Source organism: Cupressus sempervirens, chromosome 5 (assembly GCF_028749045.1).
Source record: "Cupressus sempervirens isolate cs-2001-9-10 chromosome 5, ASM2874904v1, whole genome shotgun sequence".
Taxonomy (NCBI): domain Eukaryota; kingdom Viridiplantae; phylum Streptophyta; class Pinopsida; order Cupressales; family Cupressaceae; genus Cupressus; species Cupressus sempervirens.
In genome coordinates, this window is record NC_143122.1 from 56532700 (window position 1) to 56548076 (window position 15377).

Sequence of the window (15377 nt, forward strand, 5' to 3'; positions counted from 1 at the left end):
GAATTTAAAGGTAGATTTTATGCATGCAATGAAATTGATCATATGAAAAGGGCTATATAGGTAAGTCATTTGAATCTATTATTGATTTTTACTATTATAATTGTCATGGTTTTGTTCATAGAGTAGTTAATTGTAAGAAGTCTAAATTTGATAATAGTAATAGTAATAGTAATAGTAGAATGTTTAGAGGTACTAACCCAACAGGAAGAAGATCTAATGAAGGAAATGATGGAATATGAAGCAACATTATGTGTTATAAGTGCAATGACTTTAGACATATTTTAAGAGATTGCAAAGAACCTATAACCAGCCTAGACCTAGATTTGGAAACAATGCACCAGTATGCTAGTTATGTAACAATTTTGGTCATATAGCAAGATTTTGTAGAATGAACATGAGGAACAACATGAAGAATCCAAACTTTAGAAGGAACATGAACATGAATACCAAAAGGAATCATAACAACAGTGACAACTGGAAAGATAACTATTTGTCAAAGTCAAAGATCCATCAAGTTCACATGTAGTGTTGGAAGAATAGTCAAAGGAAGTACCTAAAGGAAGATTGAAGTCAGTTGTAGTGATTGATTCATCCTATTTAAATTGAGCACTTTTATCAAGGAATTAGCATAAGAAAGGTAGTAGAAGTAACACAAAAAGAATTAAGGTATGCATAGTTAGTATGAGGTAGAACATGATATGTGGAAGCTATGGTGAAATTCCCAAATGATTTGGAGCTTGTATGTGGATACACGAAGTAAAACAAGGTTACTGATAAAGAAAGAATGAACTTTTGTTGATTGCATACTTGCACAATTAATGGAGTAGGTAAACATAAGAATTTAAGGATTAGAATTGATATTTTGAGTATCATTTGAATGTGCAAAGAGCTAAGGAGAAAATTAAGAGTGAATCAAAGGATATCAAGGAAGTATTGTAGTGAATCATTAGTAAATCATATTTTCACAATATGAAGGTATTTTACGGATTATAAAAGTTGAAGTTGTGAATTTGAATCCACTATTTGCACTATAGATGGATAGGAATTTTAATTCGCAATGTTGAGGATGAGCCTAAACATAAGATAAAGATAAACCCAATCAAACCCCTAGAAGATGATTCTTCAATAGCATTTTTGATAATTCTAGACAAAGTTTTGTAGTTGGAAAACATTGGAAGTTACATTAAAAGAAAGTTTGAAACTATGGGAGAAGGGAATATAACCAAAGAATTCAACCTTATATACAATCAAGACATGAGTTTAAAGAGTGGTTATGAACATCGGGAGCAGAATGAACTGATTAAGTACTTATTTTCCCACGAATTTGACAATGAAGATTGGGTAAAGATAATATTGAGAAAATTTCACAATTAAATTTTTTGGTTAGGAAAGAATGCGATAGATATATCAAAAACCTCATTCTTGAAGTGAATGGTTTGTGTAATGAAGGTTTAATGCCAATAAATGAGACGAATGTAAAGAAACTTGCATCTAAAAATACTAAGTCTGAGTACAATGGAAGAGGAATTGTGACAAGCAAGATCAAACAACAGGATATAAGATTTATATGTAGAATCATTACATCTTTGTTCTAGTTCAAGAGAGGATGGTATGGTAGTAGACTTTTTCCATGCAACCTACAAGATGTGTGTTGATAAAGTAAACATGAACATGTGTGAGATGCTTAGAGCGTAGTTAGTGGAAAATCTAGAAAGAATAAAGAAGGTGAAAATAATGAAATTAGATTCAAGTAATTGATAGCCTATATGTTTTTCCACCCGATTAAAAGATTTCCATTCATGTTTGTAACCGAATTACTGAGCAGTGATAGTTGTACCATGGAAAATATAACTAACTTATATAAGATATACCCTATTGATAAGATTGAGAACATTGTAGATCTAATTGCTAGAACATTCCAAAGTGATATGAAGTAGAGGTGTAGAATTCCACCATCAGTAGTAAGCAAATTCAAGAATGATATATATTTTATTGTTAATACTAAATTTACCTACATAGAAGCAATAGAACCCAAAATTGTTAGAGTGATAAAGTATTTTTATTAATTAAATCATATGATTTAATTATTAATTCACTTATTATCTCTAGTTTACTTAAGCTAAACTTTGGGCATATAATAATTAATTCTTTTATTAATTATTATCATACAACCTAGGTTAGTTACCTGTTAGGGCTTTGATCTCCTTTTATAAGGATTGATCTATTTGTAATTAATTGATTCACTTTTGATAATAGCAATTTCTCTTTTTTCTCATCAAGAATGTCTTATTTATGGATTTGGCAATTTTAGCCTCCATAACCCTTTGCTTCTCTCTTCAGTGACAAGTGTTTGCACATAGGTGATTCTTGCGAGCTATGGGGTTGATATTTCATCAACTTCAACAAAAATGACATATGTTGAGCCAGCTAGATATGAAATTTATGAAGAACAAGTTGAAGGATATGTGGAAGTGATTCTTAAGTCAGCTAGAGATGAAGAGTTTAAGAGATTTGGAACTTTTGAGAAGATAATGTAGATTAATTAGCAAGCTCAACTCGAGAAGTCAGCTAAGAAATTGGTTGAGGGAATCCTGAAGAAGATTATGGAAGAAGCACAAATGACTCCATAAGAAGCATCAACTATGAGACAAATAGTGGCATAAATGAGGAGTGGATAAGAAGGAATTATGTTTGTGGCCCCACTTGCAATAGCAAGACCTTTACCACCAAACCCCATGACATAAGGCATAATAGTCATTGAGCCTCAAGAAATAACATCAGTTGTACCATATGTAGTTGTGTCACAAGAACAACCTTAGAGAGCACTCACAATTCCATTGGTGGAATCTAGTGAAGAAGAACAAGAAGTGGGCATTGTGGAAGTCAAAAGGAAATCAACTAGAGTGGTAGAGATTAAACAAGAACCAGTAGAGACCCACAAACAAAAGAGAGTAAAGAAGATGGGAGTTAGGCTAGGGAAGAGACAAAAGGTCTTAATGACCTATGAAGGAAAGAGTATGTGAGGTCAAGTAGAAACCCCCAAGAAATTAAAGAAAAGAAAAGAAAATTAGAAAGTGTGATCAAAGAGAGCAAACTTTGGAAACCTAAGGTAGAGAAGTTGAACAATGTAATAACTAATGAAGGTAATTGTGTTCAGTTGAATACTTGTACAGTAATTTGGACAAAATTTAGTTAGAAAAGCAACAATAAGGTATATGATTTTAACAAGAAGAATTTTGAGGACATTAAGGAAAAAATCCCCAATGATCTGTATGAAAGATTATAGAATACAAAGAAGAGGCTACAAGAAGAAGACAAACAAATTAGAGAAAACATGATCAGAAATTTATGTGTAGTGGAAAGTGAGGAGAACTTGAAGAGTTTACTATAGAGTCTTGAACCTTACAAGTAAGTAACAAGACAAGGACAATTTTAATTATGGGAGATAACTATGAGGATGTAAGAGAGGAAACTCACAAATCCATATTATAGATGATGAAGAACCTCAAACCCTCCAACCCTTAGAGGACAACAATACCTATAGTAGCAATAGTTCCACATGTAACAATAGGTATGGATACAACGCAAATTGATAGCACTAATTTCACAATTGATATAATAGATTATCATTTTAAGGATTTTGGAGAAAATGTTGACAATTTGGTAAGCTATGTCAGCTCGAAAGATGATAAAGAAGGAGAAGAGGAGAAAGTAGAATAAGAAAAGGAAAAGGAAGAAGAAGGAATAAGATTACAAGAAAAAAAGAAGAAAAGAAGAAAAAGTTAGAAGAAGAAAAGAAAAACAAGTTAGAGGAAGAAAGAAAGAAAAATAAAGAGGTGACAAAGAAGATAGAAGAAGAGAAAAAGAAGTTGGAAGAAGAGGAAGAGAGAAGAAGAAAATAAGATGAAGGAAGAAGAGAAGAAGAAGAAAAGGAGAATAGGGAAGAGGAGGAGGAGAAAAGGAAGAGGAGGCCAAGTAGATGAAGAAAAGTGAAATTAGTTTCTCTAGGTCACCACTTGAATCTATAATAATCATTTTTCAGGAAACAAGTTAGATGATGATGATCAAGTTGAATTGATCTCATCACTCAAAAAATTGTTTGAAAAGAACAAAAAGGTAAAGAGTTTACATAGCTCTTTGATAAAAATAATAGAGAAGTTTTAGACTGTAATATCTAAGAATTTTACTAAAATTGAACCCCAAAATAGAGCTAAAGCAGTGATCAAAGATTTTGATACTGAATGCATACACTTATTAGAAGTGAAAACCACCAAAGCTCAAACCTTACACGATGCAAAAATGTTTAGAAAAGTCTATGAAAACATTAAGGGAGATTTGAAGATTCTTGATGAAAAGATCAAAGAGTTAAGAAAATGTTTGACAGAAGAAAAAACTATGTATGGAAAATGTGTCCTAGAATGTACACATTTATCAGAGATATTTTAGGTGAATTGAGTATTAAGCTAAGAGATTTAAAGGCACTTGTGAATGAAGTGCATAATCCCTTAGTTTAGATTATAGAACTGAAAGGAGAATAAGAAAGTATATATATGATGAAATTAGGCTTTTAGAGCTACAAAAGGAAATGATGCTGAAGAGATTTTCACTGTTAAGGGAACACCTTACTCTAAAATTGATCTTGTATCGAGACAATTGAAATAATACCAATTTTTTATGGCCTCTTATGAGAAGTTTGCATATACAAATTTGGAAGAAGTAGAGATTGCTTCATATGCATTGTGCGTAGTTCTTAGCATTTCAGACACAATGAAGGATAAATAGGATATGGATTTTGATATTTTGAAGATAAACTTTACTGATTTTATCTCAGGAATATCCACTTAGCATCTACATAGGTTATGAAATTTTGACATGTACATAGTTCTTTTTGACACCTTTGGCATTAATGTCAAAGGGGGAGAGATAAGAAAAATTGTATGTATATATAAGGGGAGCAGTGTAGAAATTGTAATAAGAATAAAGAATTTTAATCAAAGGGGGAGTTTTAATGTAACTAGAAGATATAAGGAAAATATGGTATATGTAATGATCCACAATTTTGACATTTTAAAGTTTTGACATTTTCCAAAGGCCACAAGTTTTGTAAATTTTGAAGTTTTTGAGAAGTCTTCTTTTGGGACTTAGCCAATTTTTCCATATGTTGCCATCAATGCCAAAGGGGGAGATTGTTGATAGTTTTTCTAGGTTAGAAATTTTTATTTTTTCATTTATGGACACATATCAGTCACATGAAGTGAGCAAAGCATGAAGATAAAGTTATGGCATTTAGACTTAGATGTGTTATACAATTTATCTAGCAGAACAGTTAGAGTTTTGATTAGCGAGATTCATAGGCATATTATGGACATGTGAGGATTTAGGTATGGTTACCTGAGACTATGATGGTGATGTGTGCAAGTTTGTAGGATAGTACAGTCAGTATTTGCAGAGTTATGATGAATTTTCCAGTTACAACAATGCATAGACAAAACAAGACATGATAAGGAAATGGGCATTTTAGGTTAAGGAACTATTTGTTTTACAAAATAATTACTTAACTCATTAGGGATGACATCTTAGATGTTAAAACTAAGTGGAAAAAAGTAAATTTTTTATTTTGATAAAGTGTATAAAGGCATGAAGGCCAACAAAGAAAATATTTGTCAATTAAAAAGGTATGAAGGAAGATTGCTAAATGCAAAGTTATGTGTGAGTTATGCGATATTGATGTAATGCTTATCAGATGCAAATTCTAATGTATGATTAAAGAAATGCAAATTGTGATAAAGTTCTGTGAAGAACAGAAAAGGCAATATTAGATATTGAAGATAATAGTACAAAGGTTTTTGTATCTATCTCTTTGTATTGAAGAACCTTATTGTACATTGTATGTTTGGGCAACGGGCTCATCTTGCATATATTTTGTAATTGTATATAAAAAATCTTAATAGGGTTGAGGCTTAACAAGGCCTAAGTCCTCTAACAAGGACTGAGACACTATACATATGTATTATACTCCTAATAGGGCCAATATCTTTAACCAAATACTTTTGATTAGTGGATAATTTTGTGGGTACCATCCCACTAGGGTTTTCACTTGGCTAGGGTTTTCCTACTTAACAAAAATATGGTGTTCTAAGTTACTTTATTGCACGGTTATGTTTATTGTTTGACATAGTTAGTTTACTTTCTCATGTAAGTTATAAAGTTTATTAAGATATCTAATTTTAGACAAAAGTTTGTGAAATATTGATTCAACCTGCCCCCTAATATTTTCTAGTTCTAAAAAATACAGATGGATTTTTTTGGGACAAGAAATGGATACATGTTTTAAAGCTCAAAATATGTGTTTATATGATGCAAAAACCCAAAAATGAGTTTTTGGAGGGTAATAACATGCACAGACAACAAAATTTATGTGTGGAAAAAGCATGGAAAATGAATGGAAAGATGTTTGTTTATGATGAGACTGTTGATTTTCATTATAAAAAACCATTTATGTGCATGCAAGGATTCACCATATTATGAATTTTTAAAATACATGATAGTGGTATGTAAGATATAAAAGGAGTATATGCAAGCATGGAAATGGAGCTTTTTAATTAAAAAAAAGCATATGATAAATGTATTTTCTTTACGAGAGTTATTTTTAAGAATGGGTTTTTAAATCTTGATTGCACAAACAAGTAATATGAAGTGCTTGCACATGCAACTAAAAGAATGTAGATGAAAAATAGAATGAGCACATCATATATACATGCAAGTCTAAAAATTAAAATGAAGAGACTTACATAAAAAAGTCAACAAATATATACAACAAAAACCCTTGTAAAAAATAAAAAAGAATCATACATTTTCCTCAAGAGGAAAGAGAAGAAGTATTTTTAAACACTTGCAGAAAATCTAAAAATGCAATTACAAAGATTTATTAGATTTAGAAAGGTTACAAGATGAAGTTTTAAATAGACCTGGAATCTTTATTCAATCATTGGAAGAAATGAGTCAAAATTTGTAGCTTGGCAACTATAGAGATTTGGAGAAAGAAAATACATCATATTTGCAATCATTTTGACCAAGCAATGTGCAACATGCAAAGAATTTGGAAAATGTCATCCAAAGCATATCATGTGATTTAAAAGATTTGAATGCAAGCTAGGAATGATAAAAAAATGATTTCAAACTTACCTTGATCCAAACACTTGTTTTGATGGTGCAAAATGCTCCAAACTAAGGCATTTTAGAGCAAAAATGTTCACTAGATGGGTTGAGAGATGAGGAAAACACTCTACAATCTCTCTTTTTGAATATCCATATGTCATCCCTAGGTGATTTTAGGTGAAAATGACCAATGTATCATAAAAAACATCAAGTAATGCTCAAGAAATGAGCATTTGAAGGCTAAAAAACCTATTCTTGGAGAAAAAATCTCAAGAAAGTGGAGTTTTGAGAGTAAAAAAGATGTGATTTTGTGCTAAAATTTTCCACTTTTGGGTATTTGATCAAAAATTCTCAATTTATGAAGTAATTAAGATTAATTTTTATTTACAAAAGCATGTGGTTTTGGACAAAAATTTGCCATTTTACTCAAACGCATGCATGTTTCATTAAATACACACTTTTCAAATCCAAAAGCACGTACTTTTGGGATAAATTGCCACCCTCTAGCCTTTTAGTTATAAAACCATTAAAGACCTACTTTTTAATGATAGAAACACATGCTTTTGGATTGAAATTCCCCACCTTAAGGGATGGTGTTTAGAAATACATGTTTTAAAAGTATGGGCAAGCTTATGAATGATAAAATCATGTATTTTTGACACAATAATCTCCATCTTTATGAATTTTAACATTGTTGTTGGATTTGAGCAAATATGCAAATCAAATCCACGAAGCCCAAGAATACTTGTATGTACAAAACCTGTCACAGAGAAGAAAAAGACAAGAAGAGGCAAGGGTTTGATATGAAAAACATGGAAATTGTATTCAACCTATTAATAATTACAAAGAGATCAATCCTTATAAAAGAAAATCGAAACCCAAAAAGGGTAACCTAAAGCCTAAAAAGCTAGGTTGCACATTATAATTAATATAAAATATTAATTATATGGACCTAAGAGATAGCTTAAGAAAACTAGAGTAATAATTAAATCAAAGTGATTTAATTAATAAGTGTAAACAAATAATTACTCTAACAACCCCTCTTAAGGGAAGCTCAAGACGTAAGCTAACCTAGCACAACTATGAAAGTAGAAAATTGGGTCTCAACAACAAGGCCTGATGAGGTACCCGATCACAACAAAACCTCTATGAAATGGAGAAATAGAGAAAACCACACGGGAAAAACCCTACTCCAAAAAGAGATAGCAAAGAATGTTCCAGAAGATAGTAACAAAGAGTGATCATGAAGAGAACCACAAAAGCAAGAAGAAGCCGCAAACTCTATAAAAAAGAAACTGCTAATCTTAGAACCTCAAGGTAGGAATGAAAATAAGAGTGTCTATATGGTAGATGATCCATCTCACCGAAATGCATAAGTATCCAACCACTATGATTGCCTAGTATATAGGATCAAAAATTGAATACATAGCTTACTCCAATGAACCATTGAACCAAGGAAGCATTAGAAACAAAAAAAGAACCCCCCTTAATGCAGATAGGGTGAGGTGATAGGCAACTGAGAAAATGGGCCAAAAATCTCCTGCAAAACATAAATAACTAGGCACATCGAGAGTGAGGAAGGGGTATAGACACCTATAAAGGCACATGTCATTGACACATCATGGGGCTAATGTCATGGAAGGGACACTCACTTGACAAAGGAAGAGGGCCTAAATGATAATCAACTATCCCCTTATGGCACTTTATAATATAGTGCGAGTACAATAAATCACAATGATGAAAAAGATCCTGAAACACATGGAGTGACACTTTATCTCAGTGCATTTGCATAAAGATGCTTACAAATGATATCAACAATGATCAGAAAGGGAAAAAAGCTGATACAACAGATAGTACATCTGAAAACAAAAGATCTCATGTGATGAAAATGATCCTCGGATCTGGAACAACCAAGAAATCTACCATAGAGAAAAAATGCCAAAAACATGATAGAAAGAGAATGGGGTAGAATCTAAAAGAAATTATAGCATTTCTAAAAATTAGACAGAACTAGCTTTCCAAAAATATAACATTTTTAAAAAATGGAGATGGGACGCACAAGATAGGCCCTTAGGAGTGAAAAATTGAACATCTAGCTTTGACTACCAAAATAGGCAACCAAATTGCATCAAAACCAAAAAACTCCTAAACCACTATCTTTTTCTTAGAACCAGCTTTCTAGTGCTTCTTTCAGATCAAAAAAAGACCTTTGTATGCTCAAGTTATGACGAAAAAACTAACAGCACCCCTGAAAAAGCACAAAAAAAATTATTTTTAATTAAAAAATAATATTAAAAAAAAAATCTCGCATCACCGATGGAGCGGTGGCTAGGTAGCGGGTGGGTGGCAGTTGGGTAGCCATAGGGTTGAGTTGCTTGCGGGATGCCAGTGGGCGGGCCGTTGTGGAGCTACTAGGTGGACCACTACTAAGTGGTGACTGCTAGGAGTGACATCAGCGGCACCGCTAGCGGTTAGTTAATTGACGTGGTGTTAAAATACCTTTTAAATTTATTTTTTCATTTTTTTCAAAAATTTTGCCTTGAACTGCATGCCAGAGGCTATATGGGCCTGCCGGGCAAAAAAATTTTTGCCTCCTAGATCAACGTTGTCCAAATCGGATAAACTTTATATGGAAACATGAGTTTTGATGCCTTTTGGATCCATCTGTGAAGTCTATCTAGCCTCAAACTGCTTTGATAATCAGTGACCCCCTTATTTTCTTGGGAAATACCTGAAAAACACTAGATCTGATTTGCCAAACCCTTGTTCTCCCTTTTTCTCTAAATACTAAACAAGCTACAACAGATTTGGCTCTGATACCATGTAGGATTTGAGCAAATATGCAAATCAAATCCACGAAGCCCAAGAATACTTGCATGTACAAAACCTATCACAAAGAAGAAAAAGACAAGAAGAGGCAAGGGTTTGATCTAAAAAATATGCAAATTGTATTCAAATGAAGAAAAGATTATTCAACCGATTAATAATTACAAAGAAATCAATCCTTATAAAAGGAGATCAAAACCCAAAAAGGGTAACCTAAAGCCTAAAAAAGATAGGTTGCAAATTATAATTAATATAAAATATTATTTATATGCACCTAAGAGATAGCTTAAGAAATGTAATACCCCGCCAAGGGATCCAAAGAATTAATCTAAAATTTCACTAAGTTTGCTGAACAATTTATTTATTTTTTAATCATGAAAGTAAACCATTCATAACATTTGCGGAAGCAATAGCAACAATTCAAATGAAAGTAAACATAACATACATAACAGTTACATTCTTTAAAGATCCCTTAATGTTGTATCACATCTAAATTAACTATTCATCTAACATCACATTCTTAGCAATGTTACATCCAATGTTCTTAAACAATATTACAAGTGTCCTTTTTAGTAATTACATTTTAGGTCAATCATCCACTGTACATGTTACAAGGTATGAAAGGCTTAAAAGAATAAAGCATCCATGTAAATAAAGTAAATCATCATCCAATATTAATCCATGATGCAATAACATAAATGAAACCACAAATCATACATCATCACATAAGATATAAACATCCATTATAAGAGATAACCATACATCACAAACATAAATAACTAAGTGCACGGTTCCTCCCAACCGTAAATAGCATCATTAGACCATTGTGGATCTTAGCCATCCCTCTGTGCATAACATTCCAAAGCACCGAAGAGATCATCGGTATTATCATAGTAGGAATGTCACTCCTAAAACATCCTACTAACATACAAAGTAAAGCATAAGATAACATCATTTAACATATGCAAATCATCAATATAAGAAACATACTAGTAAATACATCCATCATAAGGTATATCATCTATCATAATGCTCCAAGAACATAATGAAGATAAATACCAACCAAGAATGCTCCAGCCACGGTGTCTTCGATGGATCTCAAATGATAAGAGTGGAAAAACACTACCACCCGATTGCGTGGTACCTACGTGGTCCACTCCCACTGTGCTGAGGAGATAATCTCAAGTCCCATACAGGCTATCCAAAAACACATAGTCTAAATCTCTTTAAGTCCAAGAATCCTAAAAGTATACTAACTCAAAGGTTCCATCACACAAAATTGACATCTAATTCCCAGAGGCACACAATGACATGTAGGAAACCTACTCTACAAGTGGGAAAGTGTCATCAAATTTATCACGTACAAGTTACCTTGGCAGTTAGCTAAACTCCACGGGTCCATACTGATCTCATGCGGCCACTAGTATCCTCTCATACTGATGAGGCATACTACGGAATGCAAGGTCGCAACCATGCGTTCTCTCTACTCCCATCCTAGTCTGTACAAGCACTCAAGGCATGGGCGAGAACATCAAAACAATTATCTTTTTAGGTTCATTTAATCCCCATTTAGTGTGTAAATGTTAACACTTATTAACCAAACTTACAATGAGTTACCCTGGCAGCCACTTAGGGCCCTGGCCCCCATTGCAAGCCACTTTTTGACACTACAAGTAGATAACCTACCCTAAGCTCATGGAATCATAAAATCACCCCAGTCCTATACAAGCGACTAGAAAGAAATATCAAAAGATAATCCATAAAAAGAATCATCAAATAACCATGATAAAAGCATCAAATATCCACAATAAGAATCATCAAATCTCCATGATAACAATCATCAAATCTCCATGAGCATCTGAAAAGCATCCATAGAAAATCATGACCACAACAGTTCTCTATTGGCAACTGAAGGCGTCACTGATAATCATAAGTATCAATTGGTTCTCAATAACCAAAATATATCTCAAAATAAATCACCATATCTATTGGTTCACAACAACCAAAATATATCTCAAAATGAATCACAATATCCATTGGTTCTCAACAAGCAACCAAGAATATCTCAAAATCATATTGATCGAAGACTCCAAAATGGTTGAGTCAAAACATGTCACAACATGACATCATCAAGAAATAAATCCATATTTTAGTCCCATCATGGCGACTAGAAAATAATCCAAGGATAATTGATCGATGACTCAAAAATGATTAGCTCAAGCGTCTCATACACATACATCTCAGCTTCACACATGAAGACTAAAAAGCAATAACAATCAATAAATACAAACATTTCATAGAGCATACGATCACATTACCATGGTTGGGTTTATAAAGATCGAGACCAAATAAGATCAACATGCCATCACATCTCATAACCCCCGAGCCTCTGGTAACAACCTAAGACTGGTCAACACTAGTCAACCCAAAACTCAAAACAAATAGCATAGAGAATACACAATGCAAACACATGTTTCGGTTTACTAAAATCACATAGTTGAATTAAGTGTAGAGGTTTCCAATTTTTGTTTCAAGTATACTAAGAGTAATCATTTGACCTACAAGTCAACCCGTTTGTTTCCCCGATAGCATTATCCTTCCATTAATTTAAATAATATTCTAAGAATAGCTTAAGGGTAAATACTTTACTCATTAAACTGATCATCATTGACCTTTAATTAAATTGTTCTCTTTATTTAACTATGATCCATATTCTAATTGAATAACTCTTCTTTAATGTTACTTCAACTTTTCATCATAATCAAAGGATCATTATTCGTTTACAAGAGAACCAATTATCAATCTTCAAATAAGATTATAACGTTATTAAAAAGCTCAATTAACATAGGTACATAGTCCATGACCTTCCAACATTCTATTAGTTCTCAATTATAAACTTAATTAAGTATTACTAAAGTTTGAGCCTTTTAATTTATTCGTTATCATCGTTGACAACCATATAATATCTAAATTCATTATTCAAGTCATAAGGCTTACCAACTTCGATATAGATAATTCACAATATCGCTAGAGGAATCGATATTAGCATATCAATTTGAACTCTATTACATAACTTAATTGATAACTCAATGATTACTATCAAGCAAGAAGACTTCCTTTAACCCTATAGTGTAATCCTCGTACTATTTTGAAATCAACCTTCTAAACTCCACTAAGGGTAAATGTTCGAATCATTATAATTTTATGTTCTCTCAAGAGATGATTATGATTTAATCATAATAGAATGAATTTCGTTTCCTCTATCTCGACCAATTAGTCTCATTAAAACTATTTTTAATCATTAATTATTCAATTGAACCTCATTGCATGACTTATTTATTAGTTGAATTTAATTAATTTACAATTAATTAAATTAACTAATATTTAACATGACAACTCAAAGAATATCTCTCGATTAATAAATAACCATAGTTCCATAACCTATATTTTGATGCATTTATATTCCCAATGATATAAGGATAACTATCTCTCAATATCATTAACTAATAATTATTTTAACCTTTCGTCTCATATCCCCTGAGATTGTCTAAACTAATTATTATATCTTATTGTTGTACTTCCATTATTACTAATTTCAATTTCAATTTAATTGAATTACTTAATAGCTAGTCTATACTTATCATTCATTAATAATTGCTAACCTTAACAATTATTAATAAATACTAATCCCATTAATAATGATCAATATTTAAATTAGATTCTTCATTCATTCAATCATTCAATGAATATCAAGTAAATGTTTATATCTCTAGGAAGAATTATATATAGTTTTCTCATTTTTTCATTCGTGAGAATTCCAAAACTATTTGGGCAACTTCCCTATTTCAATTGCAACATTTTTTTATTAATCTTAATTACACTAATACATTACTTAAATAAAATTCTATTAATATATATATATATATATATATATATATATATATATATATATATATATATATATATATATATATATATATATATATATATATATATATATATATATATATATACACATATACATATATACATATAATAATATTTATTAACTCTATATATATAAATATCGAATTCAAAACATAATATATAACATATGAATTTTTAACAAAACTATCATTCAAATCATATTAAAGTAATTCAAAGCAATTTAATCGCTGCATACAACACGCAAGCCATGCGGCCCGCGGGTTGTAGGTACCCTGTGTACTCGCGAGTACTCTACGACCTGTGCAGGTACACCGCCGGCAATAATTGTGGTTACGGGGGGGTGTGGTGGATGAACCCCGCCGCCCCAATGTTATATTTATTTTGCATAACATTTTTCAAATACGTTTTCATGCGATTCGGCTAACAATAAAGTTTCGAATGCGATTTAAGTATTTCATTTGGCAATATATATATATATATATATATATATATATATATATATATATATATATATATATATATATATATATATATATATATATATATATATATATATATATATATATATATATATATATATATATATATATATATATATATATATATATATATGTGCATAGTTTTATGCTACAACATTAACATATATGTGTGTGTGTGTGTGTGTGTGTGTGTGTGTGTGTGTGTGTGTGTGTGTGTGTGTGTGTTTGCAGATTTGAAAAGATAAATAAACATGTATAGAACATATACACAATTTTTAAGAGACTTCCCAACTTAAGAATATTTGTTCTCTAAATTTACCCGATATTCCATCCAATAGGTTTAACTATAAATTTTGAAATCACCATTTTTCAATTTGATTCTAATTCGAACCCAAACCCGTTTTAAATTGAAGCTAAGGTTTTTTTTGAAACCAAATAACATACATATCTAGATTCCAATTTCAAATTGTAGATTCAATCACAGAGAGTATTCAGACACATATAATAGACATGATGAAGACAGGAAGAGAAATAGTGCAAAGAGAATATGCGAATATCACGAGTGCACCTAGACACTGATGCTAATTTTCCATGCCTCAGAAGTCCATAGAAAATCCATTCCTTCTCCATCATTCGCAATTCCTCCAAGACCCAAGCCAATTGAATCCTCCAAGTGACTAGAAGTGCTAGAAGAAGCATAGAAGCATGTAGAAACATATGAGCATGGAGAAACATATGAGCATGTAGAAGCACACTAGGAGAGCCTCTATTTAAAGGCCTCTAAGATGCATCTAGAATGTGTCTAGAGACAACTAGAAGATAAGCATGACAACTAAGCATGAGTCTACTCCAACCTTCTAGATGAGTCATAAGGTTGTAGACACCATGTGCTCAAATAAAATGCTAACTCCTAAGTGTAGACAACTTGTGCATACTTATAGTGCCAACTCCTGTGTTGTCTACATGACAACTCCCAAGAATTTGCCA